We start from the raw sequence: 14,139 nt of genomic DNA on the forward strand, positions 1-14,139 counted from the left end.
TTTTATCTCTGCTGATCAGGATGATTGGGTCTCATTTTTGCCCTTGGCCGAATTTGCTTTAAATAATAGAGCTAGTTCTGCCACTTTGATGTAACCTTTTTTTTGTAACTTTGGGTTTCATCATCGATTCTCTTCAGGGCAGGTGGAGTCTTCTGCCTGCCCAGGTGTTGAGACTGTGGTGGAGAGAATGCACCAGATTTGGGACCAAGTGGTGGATAAGTTGTCTCTCTCCCAGGAAATGGCCCAGCGGTTTTCCAACCGGCATAGGACCATTGGTCCCCGGTTTAAGGTGGGTGATATGGTTTGGTTGTCATCAAAGAATATCTCTATGAAGGTGGCTTCTCCAAAGTTTAAACCTAGATTTATTGGACCTTACAAGATTTTGGAGATTCTTAATCCGGTCTCTTTTTGATTGGCTCTTCCTGTTACATTTAAGATCCATAACGTGTTTCATAAGTCTCTGTTGAAGAGGTTTGTTGAGCCAGTAGCTCCTGTGGTGGCACCTCCTGACCCTGTATTGGTTGAAGGTAATGTGGAATAGGACGTTGAGAAGATACCGGATTCTCGTCTGGCTAGACGGAGACTCCAGTATTTGGTTAAGTGGAAGGGTTATGGCCAGGAGAATAATTCTTGGGTCTCTGCATCTGATATTCATGCCGAAAGATTGGTTCGTGCTTTTCATCGGGCCCATCCTGATCGGCCTGGTGGCGTGGATGAGGGTTCGGTGACCCCTCCTCTAGGGGGAGGTACTGTTGTGAGCTCATTTTCTCGTTCACCTTTGATGTCCGATGAACTCCCTCTGCTGGTGAAAGGAGGTGGTGAAACTGATTTGGATGGGAGAAACCTGTCACCTGATCAGGTGGATTGCGATGGGACATCTGGAATCTCTGAGTGGAAATAAGGCAGCCGACGCCCTGTAGGGTTGCTGGTGATTTCTCTGCTCTGAGCTCTGGCCTCCAGTTCAGTTCCTGTCTTCTAAAGCTAAGTTTTGCTCTGTTATTGTTCCATGAGATTTTGTCTGATTTGCTTAGTTTTGTGTTCTGCCAGCCCCAGCTGGGGCTCTGCTGAATTTCCATTTTTGTCCCTGATCGGTTAAATCTCTTTTGCTCTGTCTTCAGAATATATCGGAGTGCTGATATAGGGATTTTGAAGTCTAGTGACTTCAGGGCCGTTTTTCCTATCAGACCTGTTGGGACATTTTTGGTAGGGTTTTTGTGGATTGCAGCGAGTATCTTTTCTGTCCTTTCCTATCTAGTTAGTCGGGCCCCATCGTTTGCTCTGCATGCCTTTCTGTCTGTGTTTGTGTTTTCATCTGTTTTCACCGACAATACATGTTGGGGGCTGTCTATTGCTTTGGGATCTGCTCTGGGGCAGTTTAGAATTCCCCTTTCTTTCTTTAGGCTTATTTAGTTCTCCGGCTGTGAAGAGGCATCTAGGACCACCGTAGGAACGCTCCACGGCTACTGTTAGTTGTTGTGAATAGGATCAGGGGTCTGCAATCTGCTAGCTACCAACCTCTCCAGTTTTCTGGACTTAGCTTGCATTTTTGTTTTTTCCTCCTCCGGTGACTCATTCATAACAGCTGGGCCTTATATATTGCTCCAAACAGAATAGGCCTCATATAATGCTCTAATTATAATGGGCCCAATAAAATGCTACATATAATGGGCTCCATATGATGCTCCATATATAATAGGCCCCATATATTATGCTCCAATGTATGATGGGCCCCATATAATGCTAAATATATAATGGGCCTCATATGATTGTCCCCATACATTGCTCCAAACATTAAAAAAATGAAATACCTCTCCTTGCTGGCGGCTGCTGCTCTGCTCGGCCCACTGACCTGAAACGTCACAGTCAGGAGACGCGGAAGATGCCGTAATGGAGAAATGGGGAGAGGTAAGTATTAGTAGCACTGGTGTCCCTGACCGCAAGATCCCCCGCCTGCTCAGGGCCCTGCCACTTACCTGGGTGCTAACGCCAGTGCTGAGTCTTAGGATTCTACTCTCCAAGTGTGATTGGAATAACTGCACAATGTGGGGAATCTGATAATCTATGGAGCTGTTCACATGGTATTGTTTTTTACGGATCAGAACGGGAGTTTAAATGCCAAATGTCTAATTTTTTTGCATATCTGCAAATTGTACAAACATTTTGCACTGATTCAAGATGTTTTATAGCAGAAAACTGGCTTAACTTCTTAGTGACAAGTGACTGATATAGCACATCATGAACAGGTGTTACGTCTCGCACCTTGATGTGTGTGTATGTATGTCATGCATTAACCCCTTAGCGACCGCCGATACGCCTTTTAACGGCGGTAATTAAGGGTACTTAAACCACAGCACCGTGAACTCACGGCGCTGTGGAGTAACTAAATAGCGCCCCCCAGTGTCGGATTTTTTCCGGGGTCTCGGCTGCCGGAGGTAGCCGAGACCCCAGAGAACATGAATCAGGTCGGTTTTTACCGACCCTGCTTTTGCGATCGCCGTTATTAACCCTATAACGGTGATCGCAAAAAAAGCTTCGATTTTGCATTTCATTTCTCTTTCCTCTGATGTGATCGCACATCAGAGGAGAGAGAAATAGGGTCCCCGATCCCCCCTGTACCTCCCGGTGACCCTGGATTCCCTCCCGGTGGTCCTCTGTCCCTCCGGCGTCCTCCGGTGGGCGCCACCATCTTGGATCTGGGAGAAAATGGTGGGCGCATGTGCAGTGCGCCCGCCACGAATCTGCCGGCTGGCAGTTTCCATTAATTCATTTTGATCACTATGATAAACTATCATAGTGATCAAAATAAAAAGAATAGTAAATAACCCCCCGTTTATCACCCCCTTAGTTAGGCAAACTTAATGAAATGAAAATATTTTTTTTTTTTTCATTTTTCCATTAGGGTTAGGGTTAGGGCTAGGGTTAGGTTTGGAATTAGGGTTAGGGTTGGAATTAGGGTTAGGGCTAGGGTTAGGGTTAGAATTAGGGTTAGGGTTAGAATTAGGCTTAGAGCGAATTAGGATTAGGGTTAGGATTAGGGATTAGGGTTAGGATTAGGGGTGTGTTGGGATTAGGGTTGGAGCAAAAATTGAGGGGTTTCCACTATTTACCAACTTAGGGGGTATAATTTCTCCTGTTACCCTTGGGAAAATAAAAAAATTGGGGGCTTAAAAAATCACTTTTGTGGAGAACAAAAAGACTTATTTTCATGGCTCTGCGTTATAAACTTCTGTGAAGCACTTGGAGGCTCAAAGTGCTCACCAGACATCTAGATAAACTCCTTGGGGGAGTCTAGTTTCCAAAATGCGGTCACTTGTGGGGGGTTTATACTGTTTAGGCAAATCAGTGGCTCTGCAAACGCAACATGACGCCCACAGACCATTCCATCAAAGTCTGCATTCCAAAATGGCGCTCCTTCCCTTCCGAGCTCTCCCATGCGCACAAACAGTGGTTCCCCCCCACATATGTGGTATCATCGTACTCAGGACAACTTGCACAACAACTTTTGTGGTCCAATTTCTCCTGTTACCCTTGAGAAAATAAAACATAGCGGGCTAAATTATCATTTTTGAGGGAAAAAAGTGATTATTTTATTTTCACTGCTCTGCGTTATAAGCTTCTGTGAAGCACTTGGGGGTTCAAAGTGCTCACCACACATCTAGATAAGCTCCTTGGGGGGTCTAGTTTCCAAAATAGTGTCACTTGTAGAGGTTTTTCACTGTTTAGGCACACAAGCGGCTCTCCAAAAGCGACATGGCGTCCAATCTCAATTCCAGCCAATTATGCATTGAAAAAGTCAAACGGTACTCCTTCCCTTCTGAGCTCTGCCGTGCGCCCAAACAGTGGTATACCCCCACATATTGGGTATCAGCGTACTCAGGACAAATCGCACAACAACTTTGGGGGTATGATTTCTCCTGTTGCCCTTGTAAAAATAAAAATTTGGGGGCAAAATATCATTTTTGTGGAAAAAAAATGATTTTTATTTTTACGACTCTACGTTATAAACTTCTGTGAAGCACTTGAAGGTTCAAAGTGCTCACCACACATCTAGAAAAGTTCCTTAATGGGTCTAGTTTCCAAAATGGGGTCACTTGTTGGGGGTTTCCACTGTTTAGGAACATCAGGGGCTCTCCGAATACAATATGGCATCCGATCTCAATTCCAGCCAACTCTGCGTTGAAAAAGTCAAACGGCGCTCCCTCCCTTGCGAGCGCTGCCATATGCTGAAAAAGTGGTTTACCCCCACATTTTGGGTATCAGCGTATTCAGGAGAAATTGCACACCAAATTTTGTGGCTCATTTTCTCTTTTAACAATTGTGAAAATAAAAAAAATTGGTTCTGAAGTAAATTTTTGCAAAAAAAAGTTCAATATTAATTTTTTCCTTCCACATTGCTTTAGTTCCTGTGAAGCACATAAAGGGTTAATAAACTTCTTGAATGTGGTTTTGAGCACCTTGAGGGGTCTAGTTTTTAGAATGGAGTCACTTTTTGGTATTTTCTGTCATGTACACCCCTCAAAATGACTTTAAATATGATGTGGTCCCTAAAAAAATGGTTTGTAAATTTTGTTGTGAAAATGAGAAATCATTACTCAACTTTTAACCCTTATAAGTTCCTAACAAAGAAAAATGTTGTTTCCAAAATTGTGCTTATTTAAAGTAGACATGTGGGAAATGTTATTTATTAAGAAATTTGTGTGATACATCTCTCTGATTTAAGGGCATAAAAAATTAAAGTTTTAAAATTGCAAAATTTTCTAAATTTTCGCCATATTTCCGTTTTGTGAAAACAATGACAACACACAGTGACAGCTGAGTGCCCACAGTTGTCTCTTATCACTTTCTTGCACAATCACCTCTGGAGCCCTGCTCAGATGACAGCCGAGGTCCTGCAGTAACAGCCAGGGACAATGCCAGCACTGCCCCTCCCTGATTAACCCCCCAGATGTATCGATGAAAAGTGATTGCGACATTTAGAAGGTTGTGAAGAGATGTGGGGACCAGTGTCAGTAGTCCCCTGCTCTCTGATCACTGTGATTAGATGGTCAGTGTAACTATCCAATCACGCTATGTATCCAATGCGGGAAAGAGCAGCTCAGCTCATTCTTTCAGTGACTTTTTTGGAGATCAGAGCTTTACTGCTGTCAGATAGGTGCTATATCTCTAAAAGTCTAAATCACCTATATCTCCCAGTGTCACCCCAGTCTCCCCGTTGCTCCTCCCACCTCTAATGGCATTTTTTATATATATTATTTTTCTATATCTTCATTTTTTTTCTTCAATGTTATTTTGTCTTGTCCATACATCCATCCATCCATCATTCAATAGCTTTAGTTAGGTGTAGGTTAGTTACGGGAGCAATTAGATTAGAAATAGTTATCTAGCGCTAACGTTAGGGTATGGGTATTTGTGGTGCCCCTGAGGCTTCAGTCGCCACAGAGGTACTGCACCTTCTCCTAAGGTGTGGTGCCCCACCATCCAGGTAGGGTGGGAACTCCCTTCCACTTTCCAACACCTGAATCCCACACACAGGATAGTTCAGCAGGGACCCATCCATGCTTTATGCTGGAAAGGTTATAGGGTGCCTTTTGTGGCCCCTGGCTTCGTAACACGGGAGGTGCTGGGGAGGAGGGTGAAGTTAGATATAAAAGAGAGGGAAGGTGTAGGATTTCAGTCAGTCAGTCAGTCAGTCTGCAGAGGAGGGCAGGCGGAGTAGGAGAGGACAGCCACTCAGTGAGGAGTGGGGATCCCTGGAAGAAAGGATGGAGGAAGGAGTGCTGCAGCTGCCCCAGTGAACTGGGCCAGCTGACACGGGTAGGAAGAGAAGGAGAAGAGATGTAGGCTGGAGACTACAGATTCCATAAGAGAGATAGAACAGATCGGAATGAAGGAGAATAGAAGGACGGTGGGAATCAGGTTGAGAAAGAGAGATAACCCTTCCAGTCCAGAGCGCAAAGGCCGGGGCCCGGTCCCCGAGGTTGATTGAATCTTTATGTCCGGCAACAGACACCGGAGGAGTAGTGAGCCACTAACGCCTTACTCCCATCATAGACTTGGGACACAACAGCACTTGGATAGTGAGCCGGGACGCAGAGAGGAGTCACCGAAGCAGGCTACAGCTGTCTGTCATACAAGTAGAGACTAGGAACACCTAGAGAGAGACATTCCAGAGTAACTAAGTACTGGAGTGCTTCGCACCTAAAGGCGCATTGGAGGAGTCGTTCAGTAAGGTACATATTGGTGGAGTGTGGAGGGGAGAATCCTTCTCCTGCCTGGAGGTTGGCTGGGGCCCTGTCCTGAAGAACACAGTGCGGAGGCAGGCATTTGTGTGAACTGCAAACAGTGAGTAAAGCTTTGGAACCGCATACTCTGTTGTCCTCCAGTTATTCCAGCACCGCTACACCTGGGTACCAGCATCTATACCATTCTGCGCCTCTCCTCATCCATTGCACCTCCACTGCCCTGGGACTACAGCTCCACCTGTGGGGAGCTACACCATCTTTGCTGCCCACACCACCAGTCCTAGCGGATCTGCATGCAGCGTTGGCTCAACATCTTACTTGCCAAACACCACGGGTGGCGTCACAAACTATTCTATAACACTATTGATATCACCGCCATTGATATTGGGCGCCCAGGGCCACGGACCGGGTCACCGCTGCTGTGACACATCCCCCTGACACCGGCACGGTACCGAGTACCCCGCTGCCCTGGGTGTGAGGGGCTACCCATATTAGCATTAGGTACAATTTTAGGGAATTTGTGTTTGTTAAAAAAAAAAGATATAAAAAGCAAAAATAAATAATAAAAAAAATCCATACATATATTTATAGGCAGCGCAGTGGGAATGAAAATGCTGATTCTAGCACTAACACTGTGACCAATTGGGTGCCCAACAAATCATACATGCCATGTGTGCCAGAATTTACTTCTGTCACAGGTGTCCTCGTAGACACTGCAGGGTTTAGGGAAGTTGTTTTTTATTTTAATTTTACTATTTGAAGAGGTACTAAATGTAATGATTGATAAAATCCTACAAAAAATTGTGCAATAAAGACAAAAAATAAAAGTAATTTTAAAATTAATTTTATTGAATTATAATAGAGAATAAAATAAGAAGTAAACAGATGAATCAGATTGGAGCATGTTTTAATAATATATATAAATAAATTTCAAAAGAAAATTAAATAACACTGTAAAATAAGGCACAATAGCCATAACAAATATATAAATTAGTCAATATCATGTAAAATATGGCTATAAATCAATCATAAAAAATCTTAATCACTCTACCTAATAAATCAATGAAAAATATATTGTATAGATATCAAAGAATGCACCTTAATAGTATCAATTTAATGAATATGCACAGCGTTAACAAGGTAACACAAATACAATAGTGTTGGTATTGAAAAAAAAATTTGTGCAAAATAACAAAGCAAAACCAAAATACATGTCACAAAGTGACAGAGTGCAAAATATAATATCCGTGGTAAAATAAAGTGCAAATAAATAAAGTGCTATAACTAGAGTTGAGCGATACCAGCCGATACTTGAAAATATCGGATCGGAATGGATCGGCCGATCTTAAAAAAAAGTATCGGTATCGCCGATTCCGATACCGGGAACCAATGCAAGTCAATGGGGCCAAAATATCGGAATTAAAAAAAAACCTTTCTTTCCTTGTAGGTTAATTCTACATGAAGAAAAACAACTAAGAATAATGTAGAATGTATTGTGGGAGGTGGAGGAGACATTAAAGCCATAGAGGTTTAGCCCAATCAAATGGAATAGCAGGAATTAAACTTTTTTTTTAAAGATGTTAGGAGTTACAAAGATATTGACTATGTTAGCCTCATTTATATTTTGCCAGACATGTATGTCTTCTTCTTCTTTCTTCTTCTTTCTTATTCTTCTTCCTTTTTTTTACCTTCTTCTTCTTCTTATTCCTTTTTTTACATTCTTCTTCTTCTTCTTCCTCCTTTTTTTACATTCTTCTACTTCCTTTTTTTTACATTCTTCTTCTTCCTTTTTTTACATTCTTCTTTTTATTCCTTTTTTTACATTCTTCTTCTTCTTCCTTTTTTAAATTCTTCTACTTCCTTTTTTTACATTCTTCTTCTTCTTCCTTTTCTTACATTCTTCATATTCTTCTTATTCAACAATTATTATTCTACATATTCAACTTCTTCATCTTCTTCCTATTCTTCTTCATCATATTCTTGTTTGTGTCAGGCATTCCTGTAGTTGTTATCTGGAAAAGTTAGAAGTTTACACCTTCCGTTCTGCCTGTCACAAAAGATTTACAACAGGATTTGTCCGCGTTCAGTTTGGCCTGCAGCAGCAGGCCTTTTCCAGGGGCACCACGAGGAGGAACGGACTCACCCCCATACACTGCTTAGTCTTCTTCTGCTTATAAATAAGATAATATCATTTGCTCAGAGTATTAGTCTTATGCTTAATGTTCTTCTGCTTTGTTTTTTTTATGCTTCTTGGTCTTCTCTCTCTTGTTGTTCTGCATCTTGGTGGTTGTCTTCCTGTTCTTTGTCCTCTTGAACCAGCTGACGGTACTGGCACCGGGAGGGGCAGCAGAAGGAACAAGAGCCAATGGCACTACCGAGGACCAGCTGACGGTGCTGGAACCCGGTTACTAAGCAGGAGGTACCTGTGCTACAAAGCACTACCAAGGACCAGCAGACGTTGCCGGAACTCGGATACCGAGATGGAGGCACCTAGGCCAAAGGCTCTGACGAGAACCAGCTGACGGTGCTGGAACCCGGAGGGGTAGCATAAGCTGCAAGAGCAAATGGAAATAGCGAGGACCAGCTGACAGTGCTGGCACCCGGAGGGGCAGCAGAAGGAATAAGAGCCAATGGCACAACCAAGGACCAGCTGACGGTGCTGGAACCCGGTTACTAAGCAGGAGGTACCTGTGCTACAAAGCACTACCAAGGACCAGCAGACGTTGCCGGAACTCGGATACCGAGATGGAGGCACCTAGGCCAAAGGCTCTGACGAGAACCAGCTGACGGTGCTGGAACCCGGAGGGGTAGCATAAGCTGCAAGAGCAAATGGAAATAGCGAGGACCAGCTGACAGTGCTGGCACCCGGAGGGGCAGCAGAAGGAATAAGAGCCAATGGCACAACCGAGGACCAGCTGACGGTGCTGGAACCCGGTTACTAAGCAGGAGGTACCTGTGCTACAAAGCACTACCAAGGACCAGCAGACGTTGCCGGAACTCGGATACCGAGATGGAGGCACCTAGGCCAAAGGCTCTGACGAGAACCAGCTGACGGTGCTGGAACCCGGAGGGGTAGCATAAGCTGCAAGAGCAAATGGAAATAGCGAGGACCAGCTGACAGTGCTGGCACCCGGAGGGGCAGCAGAAGGAATAAGAGCCAATGGCACAACCGAGGACCAGCTGACGGTGCTGGAACCCGGTTACTAAGCAGGAGGTACCTGTGCTACAAAGCACTACCAAGGACCAGCAGACGTTGCCGGAACTCGGATACCGAGATGGAGGCACCTAGGCCAAAGGCTCTGATGAGAACCAGCTGACGGTGCTGGAACCCGGAGGGGTATCAGAAGTTACCCCTGAAAAGCAAAGTTAGCATGCCGCAAGCTGGCCGCAGTTACCGAATCACACAGTCCTACAGGGGGTGCTTGTCCTACTGGCACTATGGAACAAGCCTTTCTTACCAGAACCCGCAGTCCACATAGGAAGCACCTAAACTGCTGGCACCCTAGCCTCGGCTAACCCAACCGCAACACGACATGGCAACTTGGGGTGGCAAACTGACATTGACACTTCCCGGAAACAGCAGGCAGGGCTGGAACCAAGCTGGGCAGGAGGGAGTACCCGTGCCAAAGTCAGTTATGAGCAGCAACTGGCGATGTTGGAGCCCAGGACAAGCACTTAGCAGGCTGAGGCCTGATGTGCTGTCAATTGGGAGGCAGCAGGACAGATTGCCATCAAAACAGCAGGGGAACAGCTGACGTTACTGAACCCCACAAACACAGGAGCTAGTGTTTTACTCTGTGAAGACGGTACTTCCGAGCAACAACTGGCTGTGTTGAAGCCCAGGGACAAGCACGGAGCAGGCTGAGGCTGCATTGAAGAAATTTTAAGATCGGTTGTAGACTACTAATTTGAACCAAGCTCCACTTAGGCCTGTGGCTTCACTGATTTTCGTATTTCCCCTGTCCTCCAACCCCGCCAGTTACAGCTCCGAAGTGGCGTCTGCACAATCCACACTTGTTCCTGTGTTACAGGTGTTCAGTCCGGTCAGTTAATCCCCTGATGTGTGTCCGGCAATGTCGCCTGCTCTGTCCACATTCCCATAATGGGAATGTGGACAGAGCAGGCGACATTGCCGGACTCACATCAGGGGATTAACTGACCGGACTGAACACCTGTAACACAGGAACAAGTGTGGATTGTGCAGACGCCACTTCGGAGCTGTAACTGGCGGGGTTGGAGGACAGGGGAAATACGAGAGACAGTGGAGCCACAGGCCTAATTGGAGCACGGTTAAAAATCAGTAGTGGTATGACTGTGTAGGCAGCAGGAGACTTTGCCATCTACACAGCAGGGGATCAGCTGACGTTACTGAACCCCACTGAGACACGGGAGCAAGTGTCTCTTTCCGTGTGGACGGCACTTCCGAACTACAACTGGCTGTGTTGAAGCCCAGGAAATAGGAGGGTGTAGGCAGAGGCCTACTGTATTTTGAATGAGGTGACAGCAGGAGAGACTGCCATCCACAAAGCAGGGGATCAGCTGAAGTTACTGAACCCCACTGAGACACGGGAGCAAGTGTCTCTTTCCGTGTGGACGGCACTTCCGAACTACAACTGGCTGTGTTGAAGCCCAGGAAATAGGAGGGTGTAGGCAGAGGCCTACTGTATTTTGAATGAGGTGACAGCAGGAGAGACTGCCATCCACAAAGCAGGGGATCAGCTGACGTTACTGAACCCCACTGAGACACGGGAGCAAGTGTCTCTTCCCGTGTGGACGGCACTTCCGAACTACAACTGGCTGTGTTGAAGCCCAGGAAATAGGAGGGTGTAGGCAGAGGCCTACTGTATTTTGAATGAGGTGACAGCAGGAGAGACTGCCATCCACACAGCAGGGGATCAGCTGACGTTACTGAACCCCACTGAGACACGGGAGCAAGTGTCTCTTTCCGTGTGGACGGCACTTCCGAACTACAACTGGCTGTGTTGAAGCCCAGGAAATAGGAGGGTGTAGGCAGAGGCCTACTGTATTTTGAAAGAGGTGACAGCAGGAGAGACTGCCATCCACACAGCAGGGGATCATCTGACGTTACTGAACCCCACTGAGACACGGGAGCAAGTGTCTCTTTCCGTGTGGACGGCACTTCCGAACTACAACTGGCTGTGTTGAAGCCCAGGAAATAGGAGGGTGTAGGCAGAGGCCTACTGTATTTTGAATGAGGTGACAGCAGGAGAGACTGCCATCCACACAGCAGGGGATCAGCTGACGTTACTGAACCCCACTGAGACACGGGAGCAAGTGTCTCTTTCCGTGTGGACGGCACTTCCGAACTACAACTGGCTGTGTTGAAGCCCAGGAAATAGGATGGTGTAGGCAGAGGCCTACTGTATTTTGAATGAGGTGACAGCAGGAGAGACTGCCATCCACACAGCAGGGGATCAGCTGACGTTACTGAACCCCACTGAGACACGGGAGCAAGTGTCTCTTTCCGTGTGGACGGCACTTCCGAACTACAACTGGCTGTGTTGAAGCCCAGGAAATAGGATGGTGTAGGCAGAGGCCTACTGTATTTTGAATGAGGTGACAGCAGGAGAGACTGCCATCCACACAGCAGGGGATCAGCTGACGTTACTGAACCCCACTGAGACACGGGAGCAAGTGTCTCTTTCCGTGTGGACGGCACTTCCGAACTACAACTGGCTGTGTTGAAGCCCAGGAAATAGGAGGGTGTAGGCAGAGGCCTACTGTATTTTGAATGAGGTGACAGCAGGAGAGACTGCCATCCACACAGCAGGGGATCAGCTGACGTTACTGAACCCCACTGAGACACGGGAGCAAGTGTCTCTTTCCGTGTGGACGGCACTTACGAACTACAACTGGCTGTGTTGAAGCCCAGGAAATAGGAGGGTGTAGGCAGAGGCCTACTGTATTTTGAAAGAGGTGACAGCAGGAGAGACTGCCATCCACAAAGCAGGGGATCAGCTGACGTTACTGAACCCCACTGAGACACGGGAGCAAGTGTCTCTTTCCGTGTGGACGGCACTTCCGAACTACAACTGTCTGTGTTGAAGCCCAGGAAATAGGAGGGTGTAGGCAGAGGCCTACTGTATTTTGAATGAGGTGACAGCAGGAGAGACTGCCATCCACACAGCAGGGGATCAGCTGACGTTACTGAACCCCACTGAGACACGGGAGCAAGTGTCTCTTTCCGTGTGGACGGCACTTCCGAACTACAACTGGCTGTGTTGAAGCCCAGGAAATAGGAGGGTGTAGGCAGAGACCTACTGTATTTTGAATGAGGTGACAGCAGGAGAGACTGCCATCCACACAGCAGGGGATCAGCTGACGTTACTGAACCCCACTGAGACACGGGAGCAAGTGTCTCTTTCCGTGTGGACGGCACTTCCGAACTACAACTGGCTGTGTTGAAGCCCAGGAAATAGGATGGTGTAGGCAGAGGCCTACTGTATTTTGAATGAGGTGACAGCAGGAGAGACTGCCATCCACACAGCAGGGGATCAGCTGACGTTACTGAACCCCACTGAGACACGGGAGCAAGTGTCTCTTTCCGTGTGGACGGCACTTCCGAACTACAACTGGCTGTGTTGAAGCCCAGGAAATAGGAGGGTGTAGGCAGAGGCCTACTGTATTTTGAATGAGGTGACAGCAGGAGAGACTGCCATCCACACAGCAGGGGATCAGCTGACGTTACTGAACCCCACTGAGACACGGGAGCAAGTGTCTCTTTCCGTGTGGACGGCACTTCCGAACTACAACTGGCTGTGTTGAAGCCCAGGAAATAGGAGGGTGTAGGCAGAGGCCTACTGTATTTTGAATGAGGTGACAGCAGGAGAGACTGCCATCCACACAGCAGGGGATCAGCTGACGTTACTGAACCCCACTGAGACACGGGAGCAAGTGTCTCTTTCCGTGTGGACGGCACTTCCGAACTACAACTGGCTGTGTTGAAGCCCAGGAAATAGGAGGGTGTAGGCAGAGGCCTACTGTATTTTGAATGAGGTGACAGCAGGAGAGACTGCCATCCACACAGCAGGGGATCAGCTGACGTTACTGAACCCCACTGAGACACGGGAGCAAGTGTCTCTTTCCGTGTGGACGGCACTTCCGAACTACAACTGGCTGTGTTGAAGCCCAGGAAATAGGAGGGTGTAGGCAGAGGCCTACTGTATTTTGAATGAGGTGACAGCAGGAGAGACTGCCATCCACAAAGCAGGGGATCAGCTGACGTTACTGAACCCCACTGAGACACGGGAGCAAGTGTCTCTTTCCGTGTGGACGGCACTTCCGAACTACAACTGGCTGTGTTGAAGCCCAGGAAATAGGAGGGTGTAGGCAGAGGCCTACTGTATTTTGAATGAGGTGACAGCAGGAGAGACTGCCATCCACACAGCAGGGGATCAGCTGACGTTACTGAACCCCACTGAGACACGGGAGCAAGTGTCTCTTTCCGTGTGGACGGCACTTCCGAGCTACAACTGGCTGTGTTGAAGCCCAGGAAATAGGAGGATGTAGGCAGAGACATACTGTCTTTGCAATGCGGAGACAGCAGGAGAGACTGCCATCTCCACAGCAGGGGAACAGCTGGCAGTGCTGAACCCCACTAACACTTGAACGAATGTGTTTGGCTCTGTGGAGACGACACTTCTGAACACCAACTGACGCTGTTGGAGCCCAGGATTAGGCGAGGAGCAGGCTGGGGCCTACTGGATTTTGGCAGGTGAAGGCAGCAGGAGACTTGCCATCTCCACAGCAGGGGAACAGCTGACAGTGCTGAACCCCACTAACACTTGAACGAATGTGTTTGGCTCTGTGAAGACGACACTTCTGAACACCAACTGACGCTGTTGGAGCCCAGGATTAGGCGAGGAGCAGGCTGGGG

This window comes from Dendrobates tinctorius, unplaced genomic scaffold (genome assembly GCF_039654945.1).
Source record: "Dendrobates tinctorius isolate UK_male_01 unplaced genomic scaffold, ASM3965494v1 ptg000129l, whole genome shotgun sequence".
Lineage (NCBI taxonomy): Eukaryota > Metazoa > Chordata > Amphibia > Anura > Dendrobatidae > Dendrobates > Dendrobates tinctorius.